General features: G+C 40.0%; 1 long non-coding RNA gene across 2 annotated transcripts; it reads right to left on the bottom strand.

The window, feature by feature from the left end:
* Positions 1 to 10,934: 10,934 nt before the first annotated feature.
* On the bottom strand, positions 10,935 to 14,099 carry LOC146672380 (uncharacterized). Of its 2 annotated transcripts, XR_014911627.1 has the most exons (5): positions 13,532 to 14,099; positions 13,059 to 13,116; positions 12,771 to 12,936; positions 12,438 to 12,533; positions 10,935 to 11,989 (listed from the first exon to the last, which is right to left on the bottom strand). It is a non-coding gene; the product is annotated as an uncharacterized LOC146672380 (long non-coding RNA). The 2 variants fall into 2 exon arrangements; XR_014911626.1 differs by lacking the exon at positions 13,059 to 13,116 and having other exon boundaries at positions 13,532 to 14,088.
* Positions 14,100 to 14,370: the final 271 nt, after the last annotated feature.

The raw sequence follows: 14,370 nt of genomic DNA on the forward strand, positions 1-14,370 counted from the left end.
AAAGACTTTACCTGTTTATTCGCTGGAAGTCTGGACTGATGCTCGCTGCTCTGTGAGGGGTACTTAGTTTCAGGAAGTTAACAGATGAAGTGGTTTGGTGTAACCACATCCTCTTACTGCAGCTTAAACTGCAGCCTGAGTCATCGTGGGAATTTTTATTATAGATAATAAAAATGAACATTAATAAATCTTTGACTGCACAGACAGCAGGTACCTACTAACCGAAGGGTTGGCGATTCGATCCCAGTCTGCTCCAGTCTGCATGCCACATATCCAAGATATGAACCCCATGTTGCTCTGTGACGCATCCATCGGCGTGTGAACGTGTGTGAATGTTGGATTGGAACCATCTAGAAACAGCATTGATGGAAGTGCGTGTGTGAATGGGTGAATGTACAAGTTGTGTAAAGTGCTTTGAGTGTTGAGAGTAGAAAAGCGTTATAGAAGAACCAGTCTGTTTACCACTTTGCACCAAAGTGCTGCATGGGATTTTGCCATTTTGTGTTTTTCACTGCAAATTAATTCAAACATATATCATAATATTAATGCACATCTACCTCTGACAACAGTTAACACGCAGCCAATGGGAAGCGCAGCTCAGGCTATGGAGGTTGTGCTGCTGACATCTTCACATCTGCAGAGAACAAAGATCAATCCATGGAGAGTCCACCTGAGGAGGGTGCTCAAGGTTTCCATACCTGCTAATCATTCTTTAGGCTCTCAAGACTGAAAGGCCTGAAATCAGACAGAACCACTTCTGAGTTTTAACCTTTATTTCTATACAGAAGCTCACTGTTTGATCTTTGATCAGTGTGAAACTGTGCTGCCACGATATATCAGCAGAGCCGAACAGCTGAAAGCAAACCGTGTCGTGTCAAAAAGAATAAAATAAAAAGGTCATCGGCCTTCATTAATCATCTTTAATGTTTCTTATTCTGACATTTGTTAAAGGTTGTGTGTCTTTAGCCTTCATGCAAAGTGTTTAGATCAGACTTTTTTGTAACTTTTTCAAGATCCACCTGTGCTTGGTTAAACCATACCCTTATTAATCATATATATATATACATTAGGGGTGCAACGATACACAAAATTCACGGTTCGGTTCGGTTCGATACTTTGGTGTCACGGTTCGATATTTTTTCGATACAAAAAAAATGTTCATGCCTTTTTAATTTGTCATTTATTAAAATTATAAATATATATTTTAACTCAAAAGTACAGTTTTTAAATTTAACCCTAACCCTTGTGCGTGTTTTTTATTTTGACAGCGAATGCGCACCTGCGGACCACTTATGTGCAGCCCTGGTTATTTAGCTCGTCATATTGCAGCCACAGAAATTCTTTTGTCCATGAAACCATAAAGCTGCACTTTCTTTTTGCCTTATAGTCTCATTTGTCATAACTTCTCCGTTTTGTGGTAAGCTTTTCTTTGGCTGTCACTTCTTCACCCTGACCTGTCTTATTTGGCTCAGCAGAACTGAAATGCTTTTACACACTCACTCACATAAGCTCAGCGATTCTCTGCGCGATCAACATGTTTAAGCTGCGGGAGATTTCACTTGTCATGTTTGCATAGTAAGCTAACGATTAATAAGACGATGTCAGAGGAATTGGTGCACAAATTATCATCACTCACCAATCAGTGCTGTCGCTCTCTATACACAGTTCGCACGATTGCAAAGTGAAAGCAAAAAAACAAGCGCAAATTCAAACGCGACTTCAATATGTCACATATTGACAGTGGCTCACCGATGCCAATGACATAATTACCCAGCTACATTTCTGAAAGAATGCAAAAGCATTGACATATATTTTTCCTTCCTACAATAGCCCGACGGGCAGGGAAGAGATCGATTTTGGTAGCCCGACTGAAAAAAATCGCTAGCTCCGGGACGTCGGGCTAGCGATATTGCAAGCCCTGTATCTGATTGAGGAATCACTCATCTTTGGAAAAGAGAGTTTATTACAGAGAAATGGCTCTTTCCAAAATAAAAGCTATACTATCCGCTTCTTCTGGGCTATATTCTCAGCAGCATATTAAACAGCTGTCTAAATGACTCGGCTAAAGTTAGTAGCATGCTTGTTGTTTTTGTCTTTGCACTAGGATGATGTCGGTGTAAATGTGCAGTCATATTCGTTGTGTTCCCACTAGTGCTTTCAGGTTAATCTCGTTGAAATGACCTTAACACCACAACACGGCAAATCTCCGTTAACGAGCTACCGCCGATCGCTCCGTGCATGGGGCTAGACGGCCAACACGTTAACGAGCTAACTGCGCTAACACACTAGTTCACACCCATGTAATTGAGCATTGCATGGCACATCCAACATACTGTTTTACTTTAGTCCATGACGCGCTTACCTTCAGGGTCATACGTCACATGAAAACCAAAATAATTCCAAACGCCAGATCTGAATGAGGGTGGGGGAGGTCCATGTTGTAAGGAGAGCTTAACTTCTGTCTCGCTAGCTTGCCCTGCGCTCTTCCTTCTGACGATGCTGTCTGTGTTGAGCGCTCAGTGAATCTGTGTTCGACTACTCCGCCTAGGCTGCACTGTCGACCCTAGGCGGAGTAGTCGAACGCAGATTCACTGAGCGCTCAACACAGACAGCATCGTCAGAAGGAAAGTTGATAAAATAAATTACAAATTTTGTATTGTTCGATACATATGCATACCGAACCGAGAGCACTGTATCGAACGGTTCAATATCGATACGAATATCGTTGCACCCCTAATATACATATATACATGGTTCGATATTTTTTCGATACAAAAAAAATGTTCATGCTTTTTTAATTTGTCATTTATGGAAAATTATAAATATATATTTTAACTCAAAAGTACAGTTTTTAAGTTGCTGAAATAACAAAGAAATAATAATAATAACAGGGAGGCTGTAGCTCAGGTGGCAGAGCAAGTCAGCCACTAATCAGAAGGTCGGTGGTTCGATCCCAGGCTGCCTCCGGGCTGCATGTCAAATATCCTTGGGCAAGATACTAACCCCATGTTTGCCTACTGGTGGTGGTCAGAGGGCCCGGTGGCGCCTGTGTCCGGCAGCCTCGCCTCTGTCAGTGCGCCCCAGGGCAGCTGTGGCTACAATGTAGCTGCCATCGCCAGTGTGTGAATGTGTGTGTGAATGGGTGGATGACTGAATGTAGTGTGAAGCGCTTTGGGGTCCTATGGACTAGAAAAGCGCTATACAAATGCAGGCCATTTACCATTTACCATTTAATAATAAATCTACCTGATGGAGAAATCCCTCATCTTTGGAAAACAGAGTTTATTACAGAGAAATGGCTCTTTCAAAATAAAAGCTATACTATACGCTTCTTCTGGGCTATATTCTCAGCAGCATATTAAACATATCAGGTCCCCATAAGGAGAATCATGTGTTAACGGCTGTCTAAATCAGCGGTCTCCAACCTTTTTTGCGCCACGGACCGGTTTATGCCCGACAATATTTTCAAAGACCGGCCTTTAAGGTGTCGCGGATAAATACAACAAGCTGAAAACCGATAAAAACCCTGAAAACCAAACATTTCACACCTGAGCCTCAACTCTCGCGGCCCGGTACCAAACGACTCACGGACCGGTACGAGTCCGAGGCCCGGGGGTTGGGGACCGCTGGTCTAAATGACTCGGGTAAAGTTAGTAGCATGCTTGCTTGTCTGCTTCCACTTGTCTTTGCACGAGGATGATGTCGGAGTAAATGTGCAGTCATATTCGTTGTGTTCTCACTAGTGCTGTCAGCGTTAATCTGAAATGACCTTAACGCCACAACAGGGCAAATCTCCGTTAACGAGCTACCGCGGATCGCCCCGTGCGTGGGGCTGGACGGCGTCAACACGTTAACGAGCTAACTGCGCTAACGCACTAGTTCCCACCCATGTAATTGAGCATTGCGTGGCACATCCGACATACTGTTTTACTTTAGTCCATGACGCGCTTACCTTCAGGGTCATACGTCACATGAAAACCAAAATAATTCCAAACGCCAGATCTGAATGAGGGTGGGGGAGGTTCAATTTGCCATGTTGCAACGAGCTTAGCTTCTGTCTTGCTAGCTTGCACTGCGCTCAGTGGATCTGCGCTGGACAGTGCAGCCTAGGCGGGCGGAGTAGTCGAGCGCAGATCCACTGAGCTCTCAACACAGACAGCATCGTCAGAAGGAAAGTTGATAAAACAAATTAAAAATTTTGTATTGTTCGATACATATGCGTACCGAACCGAAAGCACTGTATCGAACGGTTCAATATCGATACGAGTATCGTTGCACCCCTAATATATATATATATGTATGTATGTATGTATGTATGTATATACTGCCATCTGCTGCGGAAACAGCAGATGGCAGCAGAGATCAGTGTCAGAGGTTCAGCCCATGTCCAAGTAATACGTCCTCTATCACCTGCACCTCAGTATTATATTAAATATCGAAATGTAAGAAGCTAAATGTAGTTTGTGCAGTCGGCTTTAAAAGGCTGTAAACACCAAACCAGACTAATCATTCTGACAGATCTTCCATTTCTCAGGATCCTTCAAGTTACATCATTGCAGCAACTTGTGTTTACTGGAGAGAAGAGAAGATTTCCACATCTGAAACATTGGTGCCTGCTGAATCTCCTACAATCTCATCTGAATATGAGAATAAAGTTCTACAGAATGTTTCCAATGCTGATTATAAAATACAACTCTAAGCATTTTAACCAAAGTGTTATTACATTAAGTATAAATGATCATTTGACTTTTAAAAAACTGTGCATACCTCTGGAAACGGTCATTTTGAAGACACTGAGGTGAATTTGACAGTATTGTCAGTAACTGGAGTTTTTATTGGTTGCTTTTGTAGCAGAGAAGTGAACCATGTGAAACCAAACCCATCCGTCCCTAAAAAATTCACCACCAATGTTCCCTCTAAGCTGCGCGCGTGCATGATTGCGCACTGCTGGCACGGCCTCTGCGGAAAAAAGTGTGGACTTTATACCAGTTTTTAAATTGTGTTGATCGGCCACGTAAAACCAGAGTTATGATAAAAATATCTCCAATGTTTGTTTTTCTTCCTGAATACTGTCGTTGTTTATATTTACTGCGGGAAGAAACGGTAAAAACGGCGTTTTATAAGGAAAACGCTCGAAAGCCTGTGAGCAAAAACACCAAAAACACCCCCAGCCTTTCCTATTGGTGGAAAAATGTACCATGTGGACGAATCAAAAAATGATATGGCAACATGACATTTAGTTGTTTAGGACGGGGGAAGTTTTAGGAGTGACGGCGTGTTTGAGATGTGAGAGATCTGCGACGTTTAGCACAAATCTTGTGTAGTTAGTGTGTAGTTAGTGTGTAGTCAGTGTGTAGTGAATGTGTAGTTAGTGTGTAGTGAATGTGTAGTTAGTGTGTAGTGAATGTGTAGTTAGTGTGTAGTGAGTGTGTAGTTAGTGTGTAGTGAGTGTGTAGTTAGTGTGTAGTGAGTGTGTAGTTAGTGTGTAGTGAATGTGTAGTTAGTGTGTAGTTAGTGTGTAGTGAGTGTGTAGTTAGTGTGTAGTTAGTGTGTAGTCAGTGTGTAGTTAGTGTGTAGTGAGTGTGTAGTGAGTGTGTAGTGAATGTGTAGTGAGTGTGTAGTGAGTGTGTAGTTAGTGTGTAGTTAGTGTGTAGTTAGTGTGTAGTTAGTGTGTAGTTAGTGTGTAGTTAGTGTGTAGTGAGTGTGTAGTTAGTGTGTAGTTAGTGTGTAGTCAGTGTGTAGTTAGTGTGTAGTTAGTGTGTAGTGAGTGTGTAGTTAGTGTGTAGTTAGTGTGTAGTCAGTGTGTAGTTAGTGTGTAGTCAGTGTGTAGTCAGTGTGTAGTTAGTGTGTAGTGAATGTGTAGTTAGTGTGTAGTTAGTGTGTAGTGAGTGTGTAGTTAGTGTGTAGTCAGTGTGTAGTCAGTGTGTAGTTAGTGTGTAGTTAGTGTGTAGTGAGTGTGTAGTTAGTGTGTAGTTAGTGTGTAGTGAGTGTGTAGTGAATGTGTAGTTAGTGTGTAGTTAGTGTGTAGTTAGTGTGTAGTGAATGTGTAGTTAGTGTGTAGTTAGTGTGTAGTGAGTGTGTAGTTAGTGTGTAGTGAATGTGTAGTTAGTGTGTAGTTAGTGTGTAGTGAGTGTGTAGTGAATGTGTAGTTAGTGTGTAGTTAGTGTGTAGTTAGTGTGTAGTGAGTGTGTAGTTAGTGTGTAGTGAATGTGTAGTTAGTGTGTAGTGAGTGTGTAGTTAGTGTGTAGTGAATGTGTAGTTAGTGTGTAGTTAGTGTGTAGTGAATGTGTAGTTAGTGTGTAGTTAGTGTGTAGTGAGTGTGTAGTTAGTGTGTAGTTAGTGTGTAGTTAGTGTGTAGTGAATGTGTAGTTAGTGTGTAGTGAGTGTGTAGTTAGTGTGTAGTGAATGTGTAGTTAGTGTGTAGTGAGTGTGTAGTTAGTGTGTAGTGAGTGTGTAGTGAGTGTGTAGTTAGTGTGTAGTGAATGTGTAGTTAGTGTGTAGTTAGTGTGTAGTTAGTGTGTAGTTAGTGTGTAGTGAATGTGTAGTTAGTGTGTAGTTAGTGTGTAGTTAGTGTGTAGTGAATGTGTAGTTAGTGTGTAGTTAGTGTGTAGTGAATGTGTAGTTAGTGTGTAGTGAGTGTGTAGTTAGTGTGTAGTGAATGTGTAGTTAGTGTGTAGTGAGTGTGTAGTTAGTGTGTAGTGAGTGTGTAGTGAGTGTGTAGTTAGTGTGTAGTGAATGTGTAGTTAGTGTGTAGTTAGTGTGTAGTGAGTGTGTAGTTAGTGTGTAGTTAGTGTGTAGTGTGTAGTGAGTGTGTAGTTAGTGTGTAGTGAATGTGTAGTTAGTGTGTAGTTAGTGTGTAGTGTGTAGTGAGTGTGTAGTTAGTGTGTAGTGAATGTGTAGTGAATGTGTAGTTAGTGTGTAGTTAGTGTGTAGTGAATGTGTAGTGAGTGTGTAGTTAGTGTGTAGTTAGTGTGTAGTGAATGTGTAGTGAGTGTGTAGTTAGTGTGTAGTGAGTGTGTAGTTAGTGTGTAGTGAATGTGTAGTGAGTGTGTAGTTAGTGTGTAGTGAATGTGTAGTGAGTGTGTAGTTAGTGTGTAGTGAGTGTGTAGTTAGTGTGTAGTGAATGTGTAGTGAATGTGTAGTTAGTGTGTAGTGAGTGTGTAGTTAGTGTGTAGTGAATGTGTAGTCAGTGTGTAGTTAGTGTGTAGTGAGTGTGTAGTTAGTGTGTAGTGTAGTTTTGTTGTGTGTCAGAACAATGAGGCGCCTGCTGAGTGTTACAGGTGTTACAGCAGTGACACATCTGCTGCTGTCAGGCCTGCAGGTATCAGGCTGTTGTTCTCCTTCATCTCATAGTGGACAGAAATTATTTTTTGGAGCGGCACAAATAATTTGTGTGGCATCAGATTTGATGCAGAACAGCTGATTGTTCTGTAAATAGTTTGAAATGTTTGTTTAAAAAACGCCTTGGCTGCATTTTTAGGTAAACAGCTGCAAAAAACTTTGTTGTTTGCATAACTCAGTTACTTTTTTGAAGAAGTAACTATATCATTACCTGCCCAACATTGGTCATTATTTACTGTATTTTGCAGAGTTACAGACTCTCTAACAGACCACAGACTCAGAAGTCAGAGCTTTATATGAAAAAAAAAAAGAAAGTTGTGTTTTCAAAATTGGAGTTCAAGTTATTTTTACTTCCAATATTGTTAACATGCTGCACAGGTCATAAGCAAGACGTTTTACATTTTCATTGTAAGTGGGCTAAAGCAGTTAACTAAAAGTCGTCTAACATAAATGTAAATGCTGTAATTTGATTACTTTAATGAACCATGTAACTTGCATGGATTCGATGCTGGCGTGACCGTGTGCTCACGTCTGCTGTTGCTCACTGTGGTCCAAGTGTCCGCTCAGGGAGTTTGTGTGTTCAGACACATGAAACATTAGAGGGAACATTGGTAGGGACATCCTGAGGCAGAAACATCCAAAGAAGAGCTCTGAACGTCCTTCAAGAAGCCTGGAGAAGAGATCCTCAGAGAGTCACAGAAGTTCCCACCTCCCACATGCAATCTTACCAATGTGCACTTTCTAAATACCAACAGTACTTTTTCTTTTACACCCAAAGCCAGTTTGTGCTGGGGCAACACAGGTTCTGCAGGTACATAGCCTGGATGCAGAGGGTGAGGTTCCCCTCGTGGTCTTGATCCACTCGCTGCACAGTCGATGTGTTAGACTTGATTTATCAACTTTGTCTGCAAACAGCAGAAGATTTGAAATCATCGATCATCTTTTTTATACTTTGATAAAAAGTTGTAGACACGCAAACTGCTTCATATTAAAACTTCACTGAAAGTCAATTTAAGTTTTCTTTAATTCCTGTGAAAACTTTCATTTTCTCAGATAAAACTAAAGCACCAGAAACACGTGCAGTAACTCCAACACTGTAATGAATGCGGTAAGCCTTACACCTTCCCTCCACGTCGTCCTTTCTCTTGCGTTTCTTTTGGAACCTTCTTGGTGTCTTTAAATTTTGCTGCTCGCTCCTGGATGAATCCTTTCTGATTCCAAAGATGCTGAGTTTGTTTATACTGCATTCAATGATCAGTTATTAGGACACTGATCGTGCTGCTGTGGTTGTTTCTGAGAAGCAGCTGCAATTATTCAGCATCATGAGCTGCTGTGTGAGTGCTTCGTGTCATAATAACCCAACAGTTATACAGACATTCACCGTTTTGTCCTTTTAAACACCGAGCCTTCCTGCTTCCACACACACCTGCAGGAGTGTGTGTGACGTCGTAGCGAGCAGTTCAGTGCTGCCTCGCTGGCTGCAGACGTTTCTCACTGACTGGGTTTCATTCATAAAACCAGAGGGAGTGAAGAAAGCTAACGTTCAAATTCAAACCAGAAATAACAAATCATTTTCCCACACTCACCCAGAGAGAGGGGCAGACACCAGGAAAGCATCGGCACTCCACAAGAAAAGTATTTGAATCAATGTTCATGATGCCCAAACCTGTAGATGCTGCTTTGTTCTATACACAGCCATCAGATCACTAATGTACCACAAATATGTGAGATTATGAGTGTGCTCTATTATTGGTGCTAGCAGCTGACAGTCTGGTCCTTGGTAAGGATCTTGGTTGGTTGCCCAGGTTCTCCACTGAAGGTCCTGCTGGGTCCACACTTGTTCCAGTTTACTTTTAAGGACCTCATCAGAATCAGGATCAGGGAGGAGCAGCCACCTCCGCGACACGGTGCAGGGTGACTCACAATTAAACTCACAGCAAAGGCAACAAAGATTTCACATCAAAAACTTTCTTTGGTCATAGAAACTGATTTCTGTTGTTTCAGTGCTGCTCTGTGTGCCGTGTCTCTGCAGTATGACTTCTGCTTTCTTTAGAGAGCCTCACAAGTCCAGCAGAAGTAAAACTGCTGACGTTGAGTTTTTCTGTGCTTGTATTCTGTGCTGCTACAAACTGCTTGTTTTAGCAGCACAGATTATTCCACCCACAGCAAGGTCAGTCTGGAGAGCTGAAGACGATGCTCACTGTGGATGGTGTTATGTTGGTGTCCAGGAACACTGAGAGGGGTCTTTTTTCACCTGGATATGTCCTTCAGTCAAGTACATTTGTTCATCTGCCTTCACACAGATATCACATCCCATTCTGAATCCATAGGATTTAACCGTCTGGGGAATGATTGGCCGTTTTCGACTACTTTTAATTTTACTCTATGTTTCACCTTTAAAAACTGTTTATCTTTGCCTTGTTTGTGTCATTCTTTTCAGCACAACCTCACCTGCCTGAATTTACAGGTTTTTTTTTTATTTTGACATACTGTATTAACACAATACGGCCCTGGATAAGCGGAAGAAGGTGGATGGATGGATGGATACAATGTTGTTCAGCAGCTTATTCAAATATAGATTTAACTTGAAAACACAGTAAGTAGGACTTTAATTGGTGTAACTCACCCAGTACTGTAATAATGGATGGATTGGATTTATATAGCGCTTTTCAAGGCACCCAAAGCGCTTTACAATGCCACTATTCATTCACTCTCACATTCACACACTGGTGGAGGCAGTTGTAGCCACAGCTGCCCTGGGGCAGACTGACAGAGGCGAGGCTGCCATATCGCGCCATCGGCCCCTTTGGCCAACACCAGTAGGCAAGTAGGGTAAAGCGTCTTGCCCAAGGACACAACGACCAGGACAGAGAGCCCAGGGATCGAACCGGCGACCTTCCAGTTACAGATGCGATTCCCAACCCCCTGAGCCACGGTCGCCCAATTACAAAGGTGTGTTTTATGAGCAAGGAGGCTTTTTGTAAAATGGTTTCAGTACTTTCTTTCATTACAACTTAAAGCTTAAAGCTTAAAGCATGCCATGAATGAATTTAATGATTTCTTTGTACATGTTGGCTTTAATTTAGCAATTAAATTCCAGAGTCAAGAAATAAAAACGATGTAAATAAACATCAGAAAGTGTCCTCCACGTTTACTGGTGCTGTGAGCCATAGAGAAATAATTAACATTGTTAAAACATTTAAAAATAAAAAGTCCACTGACTGTTTGGGCATTGACATGATATTAGTTAAAAATGCTATAGAATATATAGCGCAACCTTTCGCATTTTAGAAAAGTTATTTGTTAATAGACTTGATAAATATATTGAGAAGCATAATCTCCTACACTGTAAACCCGAATAAGTTACCAGAACTCAAAAAAATTGAGGCAATCGATTGCCTCAATTTTTTTGAGTTGATCAACTCAAAAGTCAAATTTTTCCAGAACATAAAAGTTTGGATTACATGGTACTTGTATCTTTTGAGAACGGCCAACTCAAATATTTGCAGTTAATATGACTTAAAGTTTCAAGTTTACAAATTCAAAGAAATAAGTTCACAGAACTTGTAAAAAATAAGTACACAACCACAACATTTTTATGTTAACAAAACTCAAATGTTTATTAGTTTGTGTTGTCATTATTTTAAGTACACGTTAGTCAAATATGTTGACTACTTGATACTTAAAAACATGTGACCCAAAACTTAAAATTTTTGAGGCAATTGATTGCCTCAATTACACTGAGTATCGGTAACTTAATATGCAAAAGTCATAAACATCTGCCATTGAACAGTATCTTGCCTGCTCCCTTTTAGCACTATGTTGAAATTAAATACATAAAAAAAAAAAAATTAAATTAATTAAAAATAATTAACAAAAACATTTATAAATTAAAATAAGTAGACCAAAAATTGTTTAGTCAGGAAAACTGTCAGAGTAATGAAAAATAATGCCAAATAATAATTAATAATATCAAAATGTGCTTTTGGCTCTCTGGCTAATATCTGAATAAGACAACAAGGCAGCAATTTGAGTGAATTACAATGCTATTTGTTTTACATTAACTAGTATCAAACAGTGAAATTTAGGTCATCTTGCGCAGCCCACAATGTTTTGGAAATAGTATTACGAAAAACATTAAAACATACAAAACATTAGTGTTGCTTTGCATTATGTTAATGAGAACAAAGGCACATTGTATAGTTTGGACCTATTGGCTGAACACCTGTAGAGTAATGCAATAATGTTTTGAGGCATTATTTAGATGAAAGGAGAGAACTTTGAACTAGCCTTTTATAATGCTTCACCCTGCATCCTTCTTTCAGATGAGTTCCTACATAACCAAGTCATTCTTGAGGGTCTGTAACCTGGGTGACAGTTTACCACTTTCTAGACCAAATAAAATCTTTTGAGTAAATTCTAAAGTGTTGGTCAGGCCTTTGGGGTAGCTGAGGTGAAGTGCATAGATCAGTCCAAACATTACCAGGAAGGCTTCACCAAATCTGGGGAGACTGAACACGGCATCACTTACAATGACGACAGAGATTTTCACAGGTTGGTAGTGAACTGGACTTGTTGTGTCATGGTCACTGATGACAGTGAAGAGGGCCACTTCAACACCATCAAGCTCCAACTCATCAGATTCGTCCTGAATTAATGAAAAAGAGATACTAATCACAATCTAACCCAAGAAATACAACAGACGACATATAATTTCTCATTTTACCAACTCCCACTGAGATCCAATACCTCTTTTACAAGGGAGACCTGAGTCTCACTGTAAGAGGTGAAAAACAGAAGATCCATGTTCTGCACACATAAATCAGCTAATTCACCAGAGAATCAAGTGGTGTGAGATAGACTGAAACTAAGCTAAAGGAAATACACAGGAAAATGTTTTACTAAACATCTTATCACTTTCAACAAAACACCAATTCAGTTCATTCGTAGTGAGGAGACAGAAAAGACCATACATGGAAACCGTATGGGTAGACTAAACAAAGGTAAGTCCAAACAGTGCATCAAAATACATGTTTGTACTTTGATGCACTGTTTATATACACAGTAGTATCTGTTAGATACTTAAGGACACTCACAGTGCAGGTTCTGAAAAATCCAGAGACATCCTCATGCAGATAGACAGGAAGGGCGTGGAGAACGGTAGTGCGCTTGGTGTGGATATCATGGATTTCCTATTTCCAGATAAAAACAGAATTGTATATACTGGTGAGTTTACTGAACAACAACAAAAACAACAGTCAAATCAGAACATATGTCCACAAATAACCTGTTCACATCTTTAATACAGTCAGACAAATAGCAAACACAAAGTGGAGTAATAGCAAAATTCAAAAAGCTCATTTAAATCATTGAACCTGTCCAATGTTCCACTGGTTCAACCTATGAAATGTGTAACAATCTATTATTACCTGTTCATTGTGAATTCTTAGAATTTCAGCCAGGGCATCTGCTGTCTTCCCAGTTTTTGATGCCCTGGCTGAATAAGGTCATCAGTCGAGGAAGATGGCGGTCAAGTTCAGCGTAGAATGTATTGGGCAGGTTCTGATTTGTAATCCGCTGAAACTCTGCATACAACTACAGCAGAAGAACAATACAGTTCAATTTGAAGAATCTCGCACATCTTTATAAAGCAGCAAAAAGCTGCCACATGAGTAAGAATTACAATTTTCATTTTAAAGAGAGCTGATCCATATTACCTCAGACTCCATTTTTAGAGCAGGCCAGAGGTCCAAGAGCTCCTTCACAACCCTAACCCTGAACATATAGTTTAAAATATAGCGTTTCTAACAAGAAAACTGCTTGAAAGCACTCTCACTGCAGACAGGCATCTCCGTTGTGTAACTGCAGGGACAACGGGCTTGTTTGGACCCAACTATTCTGAGTCATGAGAGGGGGTTTAAAAATTTAGAGAGATTAAAATACTTTGTTTTATACTAGGCGACCAGGCGCCACCTCTAGAACAAGTAGTATCTAACTTTTTAAACAGCCTGCGACCCTCATTACAACAACTTAATGCTAGCTCTGCAAGCGCAAAGTTTCCTTCGGGGAGAGCAGCAAAGCACATAAAAAACACGGACCGACATTTCTGCTATTCTTTTCGACACGCACCCAAAATACAACTAAATATTCGTATTTTAACAATAAACTAATATCAACATTGAAAACTTACTGTAAGTCCAGTGATGCTAGTTGCTGCCGTTAGGTCCAACTTTCTCCAGTCGTCCGTGTTGCCTCTTTGGTGCTGTTCCCGCCCATATACCTTTACTTCTTCTGTGTTTCGTATTAATGCTCATTAGCGCCGCCTTCCGCTTCGGAGGGTGAATCAGAGATTAACTCGGAATAAAAATTGATTCCTGCAGCTGCTCAACACTTACGGAAAAAATTAAAAATATATATGTAGGACACAGTGATAAAACAATGAATATTAAAATAAATACATTTTGTCTTCCACTAATGCATTTAAGACAATTTGATTTTACTTATTTGGTGAAACACTTTGAGATTTTATTGTATTTTAGCATGTGCTACATAAATTAAGTTTATTATTAAATCCTACTTGAAACAACAAAAATAACAGGACTTTACCATTCTTATATGTCCTAACTTAACTGTGTTACGTTGTGCTTAAGTTATGATTTTAAGTGATGCTTACTTAATATAGAAATAGTTCAATTCAATCAAATATTATTAGTTTCATTTACTCAAAAAGAAGAACATGTTATACGAACTTGACATATTTAAGTTAACAGAACTTTTTAAAAACTTTGAGTATACACTACTTAATCTGTTTAATTACTTTGAACATTCGGGTTTACAGTGTATGTGATAACCAATATGGCTTTAGAGCGAAAAGGCCCACGTTGATGGCAGTGATGGGATATCTAGAAGGGATATCTACTGCAATAGATAACAAGGAATGTACTGTTGGTGTTTTTATTAGAGATGGCACGATACCACTTTTTTATGTCCGATACCGATACCGATATCATAAATTTGGATATCTGCCGA

Source organism: Rhamphochromis longiceps, linkage group LG4, assembly GCF_057381845.1.
Source record: "Rhamphochromis longiceps isolate RC_006_pf linkage group LG4, R_longiceps_female_GT1.1, whole genome shotgun sequence".
Taxonomy (NCBI): domain Eukaryota; kingdom Metazoa; phylum Chordata; class Actinopteri; order Cichliformes; family Cichlidae; genus Rhamphochromis; species Rhamphochromis longiceps.